Source organism: Pteronotus mesoamericanus, unplaced genomic scaffold (assembly GCF_021234165.1).
Source record: "Pteronotus mesoamericanus isolate MK-2021 breed Mesoamerican mustached bat unplaced genomic scaffold, CSHL_Meso_final scaffold_54, whole genome shotgun sequence".
Lineage (NCBI taxonomy): Eukaryota > Metazoa > Chordata > Mammalia > Chiroptera > Mormoopidae > Pteronotus > Pteronotus mesoamericanus.
The window spans coordinates 68,095,353-68,113,230 of record NW_026555321.1 but is presented as its reverse complement, the minus strand read 5'-3'; the positions used below and the strand labels follow the sequence as shown (position 1 = coordinate 68,113,230).

The 17,878-nt window shown below is 36.0% G+C and overlaps 1 protein-coding gene across 2 annotated transcripts in view; it reads left to right on the top strand.

The window, feature by feature from the left end:
- Positions 1-17,878, top strand: part of PKIA (cAMP-dependent protein kinase inhibitor alpha) — a 97,945-nt gene that overhangs the window by 42,144 nt on the left and 37,923 nt on the right. Inside the window, exon 2 of one of the 2 annotated variants that reach the window (XM_054595489.1) lies at positions 8,646-8,832. The exons of the other annotated variant lie outside the window; for it this stretch is intronic. The gene's annotated coding sequence lies outside the window, so the exon portion shown is untranslated. The remainder of the gene's footprint in view (positions 1-8,645; positions 8,833-17,878) is intronic. 2 annotated transcript variants of the gene reach the window in all.

Below are 17,878 nucleotides of genomic sequence, written 5' to 3'. Positions count from 1 at the left end.
ATGGTATTTACTTTTCACTGCCTGGCTTATTTCACTTTGCATAATGCTCTACAGGTCCAGAGAATATCTTTGTTTATTTGATCCCATTATCACTAAAAAAGGTTGCTTCAAAGATCAGCCTTTTTTTTTTTTTCCAGATACAGTTTGGGAATGCTGTCTATGCCTTTATGTCCCTATATATAAGCAGGAAATATTAAGACCTCTGGTACCAGTCCCTTCTGGTTAAAGAAACTGTTCAAAGGAAGAAGGTATTGCTGAACTCCGGAGGTTTATCTGGGACAAGAGCAAGCAGGGTAGAGAGAATCCACTTAACAATTTGGTTTATCTGAAAGCCTGATAAAATTGAAACACCCTTGTTAAGCTTATAAAGAATTTATTTTTCAAAATAATTTTACTTGACAATTTTTCTTAAGTATTTGGTGTGAGAAGAAAAAAATTAGTCAGCAAAAAATATCTTTGGTTTTTTTGTGATTTCCTTGACTTGTCAGCAGACTGATTTTACCCTTTACCAGGACAAAGAAAAAAAGCATACTGAGAGGAAGTAAGGCCTGTACTTTTCCAGTGCCCTGTTGGCATTCTTCCAAGTCTTCTAGAAAATACCTTTCTACCACTTATATCCTATAGAACTGTAAATTAAAATAAAGAGGCCTCTCATACAGCTTCTTAGACAAAAGCCTCTGGAAAAAATATGGGGATATTATTAAAGGGATCACATACAAACAGGCATATTTAAAATAATTATTAGTTCATCATCATGCCCCAGCAAACCTACAAGGTTGCTTGGCAACAGAATCAAGCACCCTTAACAAAACCATACATGGTGACAATGGTGAAGAATAATCATACCCTAAAAAAGCAAGTTCTTTGAGATAAATCTTTGTGAAAAGACAAGATATCATGGGAACATGAATTTTTAGTACAAGAATTGTGTTTGAGATTGGTGTGCCATTTTTTCATAGCTAAACATGAACCATTTTCCATAGAACCGACAGAACAATGGTACTTTCAGGCTTTACATAATTTAGGGCACTTAAAAAAGATTATCAGAATTGGCTTGAAAGTGCATAATATTTCTATGCCCATTTATTATCTTGAACACTTTCAAAGCATACAGAAGAAGATGCAAAAATAAGTAAATTCTACAAATATATCTAACTACAAATTTTCTACTTTTATGTCATCATATATAATTAGACAATAAAAACACAAAAATAAAAAATTGTATTCTTATTTTTTGAATTTGAAAGCAGAGATTTGCCAAGCCACTGACATGTACTTAGAACCATAATAGTGCAATGTGCAAACTAGTGGATTTATTTATTTGAAAAGATATTAATCCCACTTTCCTACTTAATGAAGTCAACTGTCACCGTTGATTTAGTTATGTCTCTGAAAGGTATAAATAACATGTAATGAAGCATCTCTTTTAGTCACAAGTTTCCATGTGAAAAAAACAGATATACATTGTATATACACAAAAATAAATAAATAAATAAATAAATAAATAATTGTATTCTTATTTTTTTAATTTGAAATATGCATGCATTATCTATCTAATTCCCATTTCCAGTAAACAAACAAACAAATAAAAAGCTTTCAAAGTTCTGTTTATTTGGGGATACTAGATTAATTAAATTGACTAGTTTGACTTAATGGGTTGATTTTATACTACAATACTTGTAAAAGCACTGGTTTGCTTCTATTAGTAATAATAGAAACAAATCCAGTACGTGTGGTCTCCCAGTTCAGGGGTGTCCAACCTTTTGGCATCTCTGTGCCACACTGGGAGAAGAAGAGCTGTCTTGGGCCACACGTTAAATACATTGTAATACGTTATCACAAAAAAAAAAAAATCTCATAATGTTTTAAGTAAATCTATGCTTTGCTGCTGTTGGGCCACATTCACAGCCATCCTAGGCCACAGGTTGGACACCCCTGTATGTAAACACTCAACAAATTCAAAGAATGAGCTCAAGTCCTGGATGGGAAGGCAGAAAACCACTGCTCTGATCCTAGTCTTGTTCTGTCTTGAACAAGAAGTCACTTAACCATTGTAGACTTCATATTCCTCCATTTAGAAAGAAGGTTTCCAATATTCCTTCCATGTCTAACACTCCATGCCCATGACCATCAACTCTCAGTAGCATCATTCTTGCTTTTCTCATGGAATAATTGGTTGTTTTATTGAATTTGTTACTTGGTCACTATCTTTATGTGAATATTAGAAATAGCAGGTCTGTACACTAATACTGTTCAAATGTCTGGCAGCAGAATTTTGTTACTGGCTTCTTTTTGGTTTTCTTTGTGTCTGATTATATGTTGCAGAGCTGATTTTTAGTTCTGGAAGCTGAAAACATGCAGGTGCTGATGTAATATGCTTCAGCCCTTTATATCAAGCCATTCTGCTTTAAAACAACTGGCATTTTTGCAAAGTCTTTAGTAGATGGTTAGATGAGCACATCTGTTTTCCTTTTCTTGAGAAGTTTTAAAACATCATCAAAAGATCATCCTTAAACAGACAAGATCGATAACAAAACCTTGGCCAACAGCCAGTCTATCATAAAAACAAGTCCGATGGGACTATTTACAGATATTAAGTATAAATAGGCAGCAGAACACAAGAGTGGGTTAAGGGGAGGGTAGTGAAATAACTCATAGACTTGACAAAGAAATAATTTTATACTTCATAATATTGATTTGTTGAGAACCAACAGCAACAAACCAACCTGGTCCCAGTAACTGGTAAAGGGTGCATTAATAAAGAAGTAAGAAGCAACTAGTCAGAGGCACAATCATGGGCCATACCCACACTGGGTCCTATATTCCATGCCTAAAACAAAGAGAAATCAATGTAGATATTTTAACCACAATAAAGTGAACATTGGATTTTAATCCCACTATTGATGTCAGGCCAGGGTTTTGATTGTGTGACTGATGATGTAGTCCTGACTTACTGGCAGTTAAGCAGCAGAGGAGATACTCTTATCCCAAAGAAATACCACTTCTCCTACTAATAATTCTAAAGGAAGAGAGAGTCTTTAAAAGAAAACATATTAGAGGTGAATCACAGATACTTAAATCCAGAAACTTAACATTGACATAAGAAGTAAGCTGGTTTAGGAAGAGAGCAAATTACAGAAATCATTGATGAAGACTTGGCACTTCTAGTTAAAATTTGTTTAAATTATGAACAGAAATAGGAAATTCTCTGCAATTTGTATTTTATCCATGACTCAACGAAGTGACCTACTGGAAGCTTACCAGAATGAAAATTAACCTGCTGGGAAATGTGGATACCACTAATATGGAAACAATGATTTAAAGCAGAGACATATTTTTGTAGCAAAGAATTTCACCAAATTTGTAGGACAGGATTTTATGGTTAACACCAAAATCATATATAAACTTTAGAATACATAAATATTTACTTAGAGGAACAGTCATAATACACTATAGTAGTAAGTGTTAGGTGCTTTGCAATGAATAATATTATAGTCTTTTTTTCCCTTTTTTGCTTGATCTCTCCACCTCTCTATCCCCTTCTCCCAGACCTGTCAGCCCGCTCTCTATCTGAGTCTGTCTCTATTGAGAGAGAGAGAACTCATGGGGACACAGACAACAGTAATTATGGGGGGAAGGAGATAAGTGGAGGTGGAAGAGGGTATAGGGGAGATAAATAGTATTGGAAAAATAAATAATAAGTAAAATAAAAATTAATGTATTCCAAAGAGAAACATTGAATTCATTACCTGTACAGAGTTCTGTGCAAAGTAATGATATTTTTAATAAAATAAGTGCTCAAATGATGACAGGGTAAGCACAGAGCCACAGAAAAGTATAAATGATTCACACATGAGGTAAATGACCTCTGCAGGCTTTTCCATTCCAAATTTATATGATTTTGGGAATTTTTAATAAAATGAACAAATATTTATTAAAAATAATATTATTATTATGGTCTTTTTGGTGGTCTTTTCAAAGAGCTTAGTTTTAAAATAAACATTGTTTCAAATTTGTGAAACAAGAAATTTAAAATCAAAGGAATCAGATTTCTACAATTTAGTTTCTGATGCTCAAGGTGGGCAGACTTTAAAATGGTGCATGGTTGAGGCCATGTGGGAATCTGTGTGGTCCTTGCCCTGATTGAATACTATTATACATTCTGTAATATGCAGGAGGCACAAAGCATTCATAAGTTATGCTTTGCAGGCAAACTTTTATACAGGAATAGCAGTCATCTTCAGAACTTTGCTTTCTAATTAATTAGAATAGACCTTAGGGAAAACTGTGATGTTTGCTTGTTTCATCAAGCTCTACTTTCTGAGCTCATTTTCCCTGTGAATTTACTTACTCTTTTGTTCTCTCTGTTCTGTTCTACCGTATTTTGCTCTGTATAATGCGCACCCAGGTTTCTGGCCCAAACTTTCAGGAAAAAAAAACTGTTTTAATTTTTTAATTAAATTTTTATTTATTTATATTTACATACTTGTTTGTATTATAAAGGAATTTTAGCATTTATTTTTTAACATATGTACAAGAAACTTTATGTAACAAATAATTACAAAACACAAGAACAGATGCAAGGTATTTCAGGTACTACACATGTATAACATGCATCCTTACTTGTCCGTCAAAAATTTGGGCAAAAAAATGCACATTATACACAGAAAAATATGGTAATACCCTCTACAGAAGCCTTATGCACTCAAGTTAGTTTCCTTCCTACCCTTTATCAAAACATGCTTTTGGATCACTCAGGCTGAGTAAAAGTGACAAAGATCTTAAAGTATGACAGTATTTGAATTTCAATAGGAAAGTAAGATTTACGTAGACTAAAGTGATGAGGTGTAGAGATAATGGGATTAAAGTTGACTGTCAAGCCTCAGTGAGTAAGATGGGAAGACATTTTTAGACATCAGAACTCTTCCGAATCTCCAATCATAAGACCAGTCCTGAGAGCCATACAGTTAGAGAGAATTAATTGTATGGAAAGCTCAAGATACCAGAAATCAGAAATAAAAATCATTCTTTAATTCACAAATTAGATATAGTTGACTAAAATTAGTCATGACATGAAAATTGCTCCCTGTTTCCTGAACCCAAGCCAGCTAACAGTGAAAATGAGTTGGATAAAGTGGACTTGGTGTTGGTGAATGGCAGAGAAAATTTAGTGTGGACTACAGATGGAAAGTAGATATCAAGATGACGTGTATTATGTGTTTGTGTGTGTTTATATAAGAGCTAATTCTGTCAACTCAAAAAGACATTTAAAGCCACCGAAGTTATTAATGGACTAAGAAGCAACTATGAACTTTAACGTCATTTTATTGCTAACGTTGGTCATATTTGAGGGATGAATCAATAGCAATGACTTCCTGAAAAATCTCCTATGACTACTGATTTTTTTGTGTGTGGCACTGATAGGCAAGGGGTTCTGAAAAGGCACAAACAGGAAATACTGTCTGTCAAGAATTTGGATGGTAGTATTTGAGCAAACACCAAGATATGACAGAAAGCACTGTTTTCTTTGTCTCATATGCAAAGTTAAAATGAAAAAGTATAAAGTCTAAAATGTATTATTTTATACTTAGCAGTTATATAAATTAAAACAAACTGAATTTACTACTCATTATCATTATTCAGTTACCCAAAAAAATTTGCTTTGAAATGATTCCTGAATATGAATGCATTTCATGTTGGAATAAGAAAGCAAAACTAGACTCCATTTTATTTACATGGGTAAGTATTTAGTAGTCACAGTCAATAATTAATTTTCTAACATTCCATAATTTACTATTTTTTAACAAAAGTGGGATTTTATTTTTTTTATCAGGTATTCTGTTCATAGTGCTGAGAAATGAAGAAAATGCACTAATTTTAAGCAAGTCAGTTTCTTGCTTTGCCTGATGGTTCTGACAATGAATTAGGCTTTCTCTAGAGCACAATAGTTCTGAATCAAAAGAAAGCTGGCTCTGACATATTCCACAAAAAGAAGGGTGCCAAGACATAGCAATCTGCTTTAACTTTTCAGAGTTTAAAACCATTATTGTACTTTGCATGAATTTTACACTTACCTTAAATAATTTTTACTGTGGAATTTATGATGCTGTAAATCTACACTTTTGAAATATAGTAGGCTTCACATGTCACACATCAGGCATTTAAATTCAACCACTAAATTATATTGTTTCATAAAGTAGGAGCAAATTTTCTGATAACAAGCAGAAGCTGACAGGAACAATAGATTTTCCTCTCTTTTCTGTTTTATTGTGCATGAGCCTAAGTCTCTAGATGGTGAATTAATAGCAACACATGACAAAATTTTCCTGATCACTAATTAATGAACTATAATGCCACTAGTTTTATTATTGCTAAAACTTTCACTAATTTTTTTACTTTACTCATCCTTTTTTTCCCCTTGATCTTCCTCATTCTCAGAAAGCTCATTTCATTAACTAGTCAGGTGATACTTGATACAACCGGAGAAAAAGCAAAGAATGAATGTAATGCCAGTTAGTATAACTATTAAATTGCCAAAATATGGAAGCAGCCCAAGTGTCCACCAGCAGATGAGTGGATAAAACAACTATGGGACATTTACACAATGGAATACTATTCAGCCATAAAAAACAAGAAAATTTTACCCTTTGTAACAGCATGGATGGACCTGGAGAACATTATGCTAAGTGAAATAAGCCAGTCAGAGAAAGACAAATGCCATATGATTTCACTTATATGTGGGATTTAATGAACAAATTGAACTAACAAGCAAAACAGAGACAGACTCATAGATAGAGAGGAGGATGACAACTATGGTGGTGGGGAGGTTAGAGAATGCAGGGAATGACTAAAAATGAAAAAGGACTCATGGGCGTGTACAATAGTGTGGTGATTGTGGTGGCAAGGAGGCGAGTATAAGGGGACTAAATGATAATGAAAAAATACTATAAAAAATAAAACTAAAAAAAAAGAGAAGTTTTGAGAGTATTAAAACAGAAGGGCAATAGAAATAATGGTTTACTTTTAGAAAAGTAATGGGGTGTAAAAAGGACCCAAAATGACAACAGAGATAATTTCCCAGGGATTTAATATAGTTGATACATACCCAATGTGTGTCCATGGGCAAGAAGCAACTTGTAAAGAAGAATCAACAGTTATATTTCTGGACAAATCAGGTTGTCAAAATGAGATAATAATGCACTATTTACTTCAATAATTTCTTAGGTTTTCTTTGTTTCTTATCCTAGAAGTTATCTGAGATTATCTGAGTGAAAGCATGACAAAGACTTCAGCCTTATGGGACATGAAGCAATGAGAACTCAGGGCAGGAGGGCAGATGAGTAAAGAAAGAAGGGAAAAGAGAAATGAAAGAGCAGAGAAACGTATTTCTTGGCTGTCAGGTGCTAGGAGAGTTTATTTTTGCTTTCTTACTCAATCTTCACAATTGCTCTTGTCAGATGGTATTAACATACCCATTTTAGAACAAACAACTGAGGCTTTTCAACTACAGATTGCATTTCAATGTCTTCCAGGTTTTCAAGCCTGTGATGGGGACATTTGTGTCTGGAATTTTAATCCCAGACCAGGTGGATACATCATTATAGAAACACAGTTTTGACCAATATTTTAACCACATTAAGTGTTGCTTGTCCTCTCCAGGATGGTAGTTTATATTTCAAGAAGAACTATAATTATTTTCCCTAAAACAATTTTTCTGAGTTGTTTGTGCCAACTGAAGGCTTTGATTGATTTTTATAATAGCAAAATCCTGGAATTACATGCAAAATGCTGTGGGGAAAAAAATATTTATTTATTTAATTTTAGCTATCATCAGATCCTCAAAATTCAATCATACCATCTAATAGTTTACATTAAATGAGGCAATGAATATGTCTTCTGCATCCAAACACTATTATAATTATTTTTCATTCTTAGAATGTCCTGAAAACATCTGTTATGTCCAATTCGTAGTAATAGAACTGAGGTAAAGGGAAGTCCAAGTAAGTGACAAGGATGGAATTCAAATCTAGGTGAGTTTTAGTCTTGCGCTCCAATACTTCTAAACCCTGTATAGCCTCTCAGTGAGGATAATCAGTATATCTTCATTTATTTCTTTTGCCACAGTTGAGGACAAAGAACAGAGGTGTGTGATAGAAATGCAGAGTCATGACACAATATCCAAACTAGTACAGATTGGTTTTAACATAAATGGTATAACAATAATGCTACTCAGCAGCTACTAAATATTCATATTATGCTGGGAGCTGAGTTGGAAGTACTTTACAGGCATTGTTTTATTTAAATCTCACATACATGCCAGAACCCATAAAAAATGAAATTATCTTCTGAAGGGCAGGCCCCTTATAGTACAGGCTTCCCCTGCTCGGTGAGTGTTCTAGGAACCCATCCGTATCAGTGTACCAACTGGCGTTGTGAGAGGCTGCGTTCAGTTTCAGTGAATATTTTTTAAAACTCTTTCAAAGCATTTGCCTATTTCATAATGGGTGATTTATGAGTGCACCTCCCCACACTGCAATGAGTGTTCAGTACTTTTTGATCAAAAAATGGCATGACTCCCATGCCCCAACCTCCCTGTTTGCCCAATCTCGCCCAGAGAGACATTTTTTTGTTTGTTTGTTTCCCAGGATGAAAAAAGTCCTCAAAGGGAAACGTTTTGTCAATGTGGAAGAGGTGAAACAAAAACTGGCAGAAGCACTAAAAGGCATCAAAATCGACGAGTTCAAAAGCTGTTTTGAGCAGTGGAAAAAAACATCCTGAAAGGTATATTGCATCCAATGGAGAGTGCTTTGAAGGAGACTGAAGTTTAAACATGTAAGAATACGCAATTTTTTATAAATAAATTCCATTTTCGGGTGTCCTCCCTTGCATACACAACCTACCCTAGGAAGTAGGTAATTTAAACATGCTAAGGTGATCAAAATAACATGAACAGATACCACTGGGAAAGTTTCCTGGGCTGTTGGTTGACTTTTGATCAAGGCATTAAGGACAAGTGATGGGTACTGTGGGGAAGCTGAAAGCTATTCACAGTAGGGAGAAGGTACTCCTATAAGCATGTACTGCCTGCTAAAGAACTCTGCACCCTGATAACCCAAAAACTGAGGTTCTGATGAACGCTGAAGGGAGGTTTCTTCTCACAGTTTGAAAACAAAACACTTGGTACCTATTCATGTCTTTGTGTTAGAATAGGATTGTTTTGTGGATGTGTGGAAATGATAAACCCAACTTTTCTCTCTTTCAGACCTAGACTGAATGTCTCTATCACAGAGGCAGGGTCCACGGAGCAGTTATCCCACATCCATAGATATGTTCTCCCCTTTATGTATGTTTAGCATTCTGGATAAATGAACAACAACAGCAACACCAAAAACTTATTTTTAAAACCTCTATTATTAATATAGTCAAGAAAACCCAACTTGATACAGTTATGCCAAAGTATAAATAAAATACTAATTCATTTAATTAGTTCTTCCTGTAAAATTGTATTTATTCCTACCACAGATATTATCACACAAAAATTTCTGGTAGTATCCCAGTATCAATGTAATTATGCAAATCACCTATGTTCCCCATTTAAGTAAGAATAAGTCATACAAATCTTTCTGCAGGAATATTATAATTATTCCCCAAAGATCATCTGTAATTTTATTTCTTCTGCTTTCACTCACTTTGGCATCAATTTCACTTTTCTACTCATGTGCTGTGTTTGCAAGCCTGCTGTGAAATAGCTGGTACACAAATTGTTTCCATCACTACATGTGCAGTGCTGACTCTGTTTGCATTTTAGATTATTTGCCTTTACAACGACAGCAGAGTCTAGGGACATGCAAGCAAAACAGTGCTTCCTTTTGTCACTTTCAGAAGAGGATTTTTGTAACTATGCATTACTGATTAAAGAAAACAGATTTATTTGTCTTTCTAACTCAGTGTGACACTTTCTTTTGAATTAATCATAAGATGTAAATTAGACTGGCTATAACCTGTCTTTTTTCCCCACCAGAGCAAATTAAAATAACATTTTGTACAAAAAAGAAAGGTTTTCCCTTCAACATCTGAAGCCATTGGTGTCTTCTTATTTGAAATTAAATTCTGATTAGGACATACTTTATATCTCATTCATTTCTGAAAGAGCCAGCAGAGTCATCCCTGTGTGTAATGATTGATCTCACTTGAGATATCTTAAACATATGAATAGTAATGGCTTCAGTGGTAAGTATCACCCATATTGACACAATTCATCAAGGAAAATATGTTGCAAATGCAAATGGACAGTGAAAGGACAAGAATAATTTTTAACTAGATATTGCTTTGATATCTAGTGCTATCAATGATATAGTATCATTTGACACTAAGAAATAGTGTCAAGGACATGAGAACAGATTTGATCCATTTCAAAGAAACAGTATTGGCAGATCACTTAACATTTACTAGGCATGTTCTTACAGTCTGACAGAGTATAGCATTTACATGTGTCATTCTACTTAACCACATTCTTTTGTAATAGTGTTATCCATGTTTGCAGATAGGAAACAGGCTCAGAAATATAAAGAATGTTACCTAATTACTGTAAGTAGCAAAACCTAAACTGATCTGATTCTAGAGCAAAGCTCTTTCTGCCACATCAGTCTCTGAGAATTGATTAACTCTATGACATCCATCTAGAATAATACTTTACTTTTTTTTAATTTTCAGCTTTATTTTTATTTTTTATTAATGTTTTATCATTTATATTATTACAGTTGTCCCAATTTTCCCCCTTTGCCCCCCTCCACCTAGCCTGCCCCCCACTTCCATAGTCAATCCCCACACTGCTGTGCATGTCCATGGGTCCTTCATATATGTTCTTTGAATAATCTTTTTACTTTCTTTCAATCAGTCCCCACCTCCCACCTTCCTTCTTACCACTGTCCTTCTAGTCAATGATTCTATGCCTCTGATTCTGTTTTGCCCATTAGTTTATTTTGTTCATTAGATTCCTCTTATAAGTGAAATCATATGGTATTTGTCTTTTGCCAACTGGCTTATTTCACTTAGCATAATAGTCTCCAGTTCCATCCATGCTGTTACAAATGATAGGAATTCCTTTTTTTTTTTTTCCCTGCTGCATAGCGTTCAGTTGTATAAATGTACAAGTTTTTTTGATCCACTCATCTATTGGTGGGCACTTAGGCTTTCTCCAATTCTTGGTTATTGTAAATAGCAAGGTTATGAACATAGGGGTGCTTAGTTCTTTTGAATTGGTGAGTCAGGATTTTTAGGGTATATTCTTAGCAGTGGAATTGCTGGGTCAAAAAACAGTTCCATTTTCTATTTTTTGTAAGGAAATTCCATACTGTTTTCCTAAGTGGCTATACCAGTCTGCAACAATGTACTGACGTTCTCTTTTCTCTTCATCCTTGCCAGAACTTATTTGTTGATTTATTAATGATAGCCACTCTGACAGGTGTGAGGTGATATCTTACTGTGGTTTTAATTTGCATTTCTCAGATGGCTAGTGGTATTGGCTAGTGGTATTGAGTGGTATGTCATATGTCTTTGGATCATCTGTATGTCCTCCTTGTAAGATTCTCTATTCATATCCTTTGCCCATTTTTTAACTGGAATATTTGTCTTCCTGGTGTTAGTTGTATCAGTTCTTTATATATTTTTGAGATTTAACACTTGTCCAGTGTATCATTGGCAAATATGTTCTCCCATATAGTCAGTTCCCTTTTCATTTTGACAATAGTTACTTAGTAGCAGTGCAGAAGCTTTTTAATTTGATGCAGTCCCATTTCTTTATGTTTTTCCTTTATTTCTCTTGGCCTAGGAGATATATCAGAAAAAATATTGCTATGAAGGATGTCTGATATTTTATTGCCTATGTTTTCTGCTAGGACATTTATTATAACATGACTATATTTAATTCTTTTATCCATTTTGAGTTTATTCATTTGTATGGTGTAAGTTTGTGATCTAGTTCCATTTTTTTTGCATGTATCAGTCCAGTACTCTCAACACCATTTATTGAAGAGACTATCTTTTCTCTATTGTATCCTTTTGCCCTCTTTGTCAAATATTTATTGACCATAAATACATGGGTTTATTTCTGGGCTCTCTATTCTGTTCCATTGAGCTATGTGTTTGTTCTTATGCCAGTTCTAAGGTGTTTTGACTACAGTGGCTTTTTAGTATAGTTTGATTCAAGTATTGTGATCCCTTGTGATGTGTGGTGTGCGGGGGAGTGCTACCACAGAGAGTGCACCACTCCGGGATCTGAGGGTTACCGTTAGGGGCCGGCTGAGATGGGAGCAGGGACTCTGAATCCCGCAGAGCCCATCCCAAGGGGTGTCACGGATGAGGGGCATAAACGTGAGTCTTCGCAGACACTTCTCTGTTGCCAGGAGAGGGGACATGACACATATCCCTAGTGGGGAAGGCCCAGAGTCCCTTCATTCAAAGGCTTTTATTTAAAGGGGTATCAGTGGGGCTAGGTAACAGGAATACACAAGTTATCTCATTACATCCATATGTTAATGTTTACAGAGAATAGATGATACTTTGAAGAAAACAAATGGCAAGAACACGCCGATTTCCATGGGTCCGAGAGGAGGCTAATAAACAAAGACGGCTAAACGTGAGAGTGTAGTAAACATAAGATTGCCTAAGGGTATAGGGTTAGGGTCTGTGAATAATGTAAATTTCCTTCCCAGCGTAAGCTGGCTATAGCTTCTGAGGGAAGAACAAAGCACATTTTGAAGAATTTACTTTGAGGCCTGATTTCCCTGGGAACCACTAGATCTGGTTTAGGACAGTCTCCAGTATTGTTTCAAGCCTGAGCCAGGCAGGAAGAGGGAGCCACCAAGAGACAAGGGGACTTCTTTCAGATTGAATGAGTACTCTGGCCATGTCCAAGCTGAGTCAGGGGGTGTGGGCCTTTTTGCCCTTTCTCTGTGTCCCCCAATTTCTTGTCTGCCTCCCAGACCGGTCAATGTCTGGTTTAAGTTGTTATCTCTGCACGAGATAACTTAATCCATCATCAGCAAGCGACCATCACAGGGCCAAGCAGAGAGGCTTGCCGGCGGGGACAAGTTATGTCGCCTCAGGCGCCTGTTTCTCCAAGGCCTCCCTGATTATTTCCAGCCTTGGGGCCCTCCAGCCTGCCGGCAGGGTTATAGTTACTGCAACAAGACAGGGTGTCTCCCAACAATCCCTCCAACTTTGTCCTTCTTTCTCAAGATTGATGAGGCTATTTGGGATCTTTTTCGGTTCTATATAAATTTTTGGTATATTTGTTCTAGATTTGTGAACTATTCCAAAGGTATTTTAATAGGAATTGCATTGAATTTATAAATTGCTATGGGTAGTACAGACATTTTAATGATGTTAGTTCTTCCAATCGAGGAACATGGTATATCCTTCCATTTATTTGTAACTTCCTCAATTTATTTTGTCAGTGTACTATAGTTTTCTGAGAACAAGTCTTTTACCTCTTTGGTTAGATTTAATCCTAGGTACTTTATTTTTTGTTGTTGTTGCTATAATAAATGGGATTATTTCCTTAGTTTTTCTTTCTGATATTTCATTGTTGGTGTACAAAAATGCTATTGATTTCTGAATATTGACTTTGTGTGATGCTATTTTGCTGAATTTACTTATTTGGTCAAGTAGTTTTTTTCCTGGATTCTAAAGATTTTTCTATGTACACTATCATGTCATCTGTGAATAATGACAGTTTTACTTCCTCCTTTCCAATTTGGATGCTTCTTATAGCTTCTTCTTGTCTGATCACTGTGGCTATGACTTACAGTACTATATTGAATAAGAGTGATGAAAGCAAACACCCATGTCTTGTTCCCAATCTTATTGGGAAAGCTTTTAGTTTTTGCCCAATAAGTATGATATTGGCTGAAGGTTTTCCATATATGGATTTTATTATGTTGAAGTATGCCCCCTTTATTCCCACTTTTCTGAGTGTTGTTATCACAAGTGGATACTGTACCTTATCAAATGCTTTTTCCACATCTATTGATCTGATCACGTAGTTTTTGTCTTTCCTTTTGTTTATGTGATGCATTAAGTTTATTGATTTGTAAATATTGAACAATCTTTGCATCCTTAGGGATGTTGTGTGTTCAATTTCATTTGCTTCCAGATATTTTTTTTCCTTTGATCTCATTGTTAATCCAATCATAATTAAATAAAATGTTATTCATCCTCCAAGTAATTGAACATTTTTCTTTTTTTCATGAGATTGATTTCTAGTTTTAAGCCATTGTGATCTGAGAAGATGCTTGATATGATTTCAATTTTCTTGAATATGTTAAGGTTTGGTGTCCTACCATGTGATCTATCTTTGAAAATGATCCATGTGCACTTGAGAAGAATGTATATTTTGCTTCTTTGGAGTGAAATGTCCCATAAATAGCAATTAACTCTATTGGTTTAAGTGTTGTTTAATGCCTCAGTATCCTCATAGAGTCTCTGTCCGGAAGATCTGTCACAGAGGGTTGTTAAAATCCTCTACAATGACTGTATTCTTGTTGATCTCTTTCTTAAAGTCTTCCAAGATTTTCTTTATATATTTAGATGCTCCTATATTGGGTGCATATATGTTTACAAGGGTCATGTCTACTTGTGGACTTAAACCCTTAAGTATTATGTAGTGACTTGTTTGACAAAACAAGTTATGGGCTTGTTATGGGCTTTGTTTAGAAGTCTATTTTGTCTGATATAAGTATTTTTACCCCAGCCTTCGCTGGAGTGATTGAATAGATTGAGTGCCAGCCTCTGAACCAAAGGGTAACTCGATCAATTCCCAGTTAGGGCACATGCCAAGGCTGTGGGCCAAGTCCCCAGTAGAGGGCGCTCAGGAGGCAACTACACATTGATATTTCTCTCCCTCTCTCTGATCCTTCCCTTCTCTCTAAAAATAAATAAATAAAATCTTTTTTAAAAAGTATTGGTACTCCAGTTGTTTTTTTCTTGTCCATTTGCATGGAATACTTTTTTTCCATCCCTTCACTTTCAACTTGTGAAAAACTTTTGTTCACTGGTGGGTCTCTTGTATGCAGGTTGTCTTTTCTTATCCATTCAGACACTATATGTCATTTGATTAGAACATTTAACCCATTTATATCAAAGGTTATTATCGATAGGTACTTATTCATTGCCATTTTTCCCTTTGTATCTGTGTTCCTCTCTTTCTCTATTTCTTCTTCTTAAAGCAGCCCCTTTAGCATCTCTTCTATTGCTGGCTTGGTGAAAATGTACTCTTTTCACCATTTTTAATCTGGGAAACACTTATTTTGCCTTCCATTTTAATTGAGACTCTTGCTGGATAGAGTAGCCTTGGTTGTAGGTTCTTATTTTTTATTATTTGGAATATTTCATACCAGTCCCTCCTGACTGTAGTTTTTCTGTTGAGAATTCAGCTGATAGCTCCCTTGTATAATACTCGCTGTTTCTCACTTGGTTCCTTTAAGATTATCTATCTTCAAATTTTGCCATTTTAACTGTGATGTGTCTTGAATTGGGCCTCTTTGGGTTCATATTTATTGGAACTCTCTGTGATTTGGAAATTGCATGACATTTTCCTTCACCATTTTAGAAGAGTTTCCTGTCATTATTTTTTCAAGCAAGTTTTCTATCATTTTCTTCCTTTCTTCTTTTTTTTTGGTATCCCTATGATGTGACTATTGTTGCATTTCATGTTGTCCCAAAGCTCCCTTAAACTATCTTCATTCTTTTTAGATCTTTTATTCTTTTTGGTCTAACTGGCTGTTTTTTTCTACCTTGTCTTCTAACTCTCTGATTTGATCCTTTGCTTCATCTAGCCTTCTTTTAATATCTTCCAATGTATTGTTAATTTCAGATACTGTATTCTTCATTTCCACCTGTTTTTATTCTATATCTTTTTTCATGCTAATGTAGTTCCCACTAAGTTCCTGTAGTTCTCACTAAGCTCCTTGAGCATCCTTAAAACCATTACTTTGAATTCTATGTCTGATAAATTGTTCACCTTAATTTCATTTAGTTCTTTTTCCAGGGATTTCTCCTTTCCTTTCGACTGAGGGTTTTGTCTCCCCGTTTTAGGTAACTCGTTTTTGTTTGTTACTATGTGATCGGCTGATCTTCTTTGACTGCCTGTCCTTGTGGGGTAGCCCTCTGTGGTAGGAATCCTGTGGGACTCAATGGTGCAGTCTCGTTTCCTCCTGGGCTGGATGCTCTAGGAATGTACTTTATGCAGTTTATGTGGACTCTCCTGTTGTATATGGGTTTTGATTGTTCTTGGCTCATTTGTTGGTGAGTTCTCCCCTCCAGTTGGATGACAGAGTAGCAACCCCTCCCGCATCTTGTATACTTTTGTACAGGTGCTGACAGAAGAAAACAAAATAACACAGAAAACAAAATCCACACAAGCAAAAATACACCTCCCAAGAACAACAACAATATCAACAATGACAAATGAACAAAGAATAATAAAGGTGGAAAATAGTAAGAATGTTATAAGCAAGGAAGAAAGAATATGAGATGGCTCAGGGAAAGATAACTGTGAGCAGATAGAAGGAAGAGAAACAATAAAGTAAGTAATCTCCACAAAAAGTCAGTGAAAGGGAAAACATAATATTTAAAATGAAAATAATAAAAGGAACAAAAGTGAAGGAAAAGAAAAATGTTAAAAAGCTAGGGGAAAAATAATGCAAATAATGAAAAAGAATAGTGGAAATCATTTCAGGAGAGTTTAGTGCTTGCCTGCTGGGTTCTCCTGGATATGATTCTGGTATCTGAAGCTGGTGCAAGTCGATGTCAGGTGCTGTCCCTGTCTAGCTCTAGGCAGTCTGTTTGAAGCTACAAGTGATCCACAGACTGCAGCTATCTCCTTCAGGCTTGACTGCATCCAGGATGGTCCTTGCTGCTCTACACAGCTGGCTTTTTACCAGTATAAGGCCCAGGGATGGGTCAACTAATGACCAAAAGCACCGAGGTACCACCTCCACCTGCTTCTGTCCGTGGTCTTGCTGTTAGTCTTAGCCTAGCCACTGACCCATCTTTCTGAGAGGGTTTCTGATGCACTTGGGAGGATGGGACCCCTTGATCTCTCTTCAGAGACACTGTTCAGACTTCAGGAAAGATGGTGTAAGTGTTCCCACCTCCCTGTGCCACACATCTTTGTCTGTCCAAGATTATTTCCAGTAGTGAATATTTTCTGAACAGTTAGCTGTCCGTTTCATTGAGGGACCAATCTGTTTAAGAAGATCAGTTCTTTTCTGCTGGAGATGATGCAGCTCCATTTAAGAGCCAGGGCTCCCTGGATTCAGCCTCCTCCTTTCAGCCTCTCTGCCCTTCTTTGAGGTTGCTTTGTTTCCCTGTAGAACCTTTTGATGAGTATCTGTAAGCTGAAACCAAGTTTGTTGAGAAAGGGCTAGCAGGTTTCCTCTCTGTTGGTTCTGCAGTCTGTAGTGTACTCAGTAAGAAGAGAGAAGATCCTAATTAGAGCCAACCCTCAGTCTTTGCCAGAGATTTGGGAACTTGCTTCCTTGGGTCGAATGGGTATATTCAACTTTCCCTTTTGCATGTGTAAACTCAGCAGCTCTGAAGGTCAGGGGATAGATCGGAGAGCCTCCCATAGCCATTGGGACAAGCTCAGACAGCAGGTGGAGAACAAACTCTCTTTTCTTCCCCAGGCCTCAGTAGGAGGCTGAGTTATCAGTCCTTCTCCCAGGTTCTATCCTCCAAAATTATCACACTTTTAAAGACTGTTTAGAGTTTTTCTTTCATCTCCCTGTTTAAATGCACCCAGTCAGAGAATGTTGGACCTGGAAGGTCTATTCTGCAGTTTTCCTATTGGTGGTGGTACCTGTAAGGCTGAAGGATA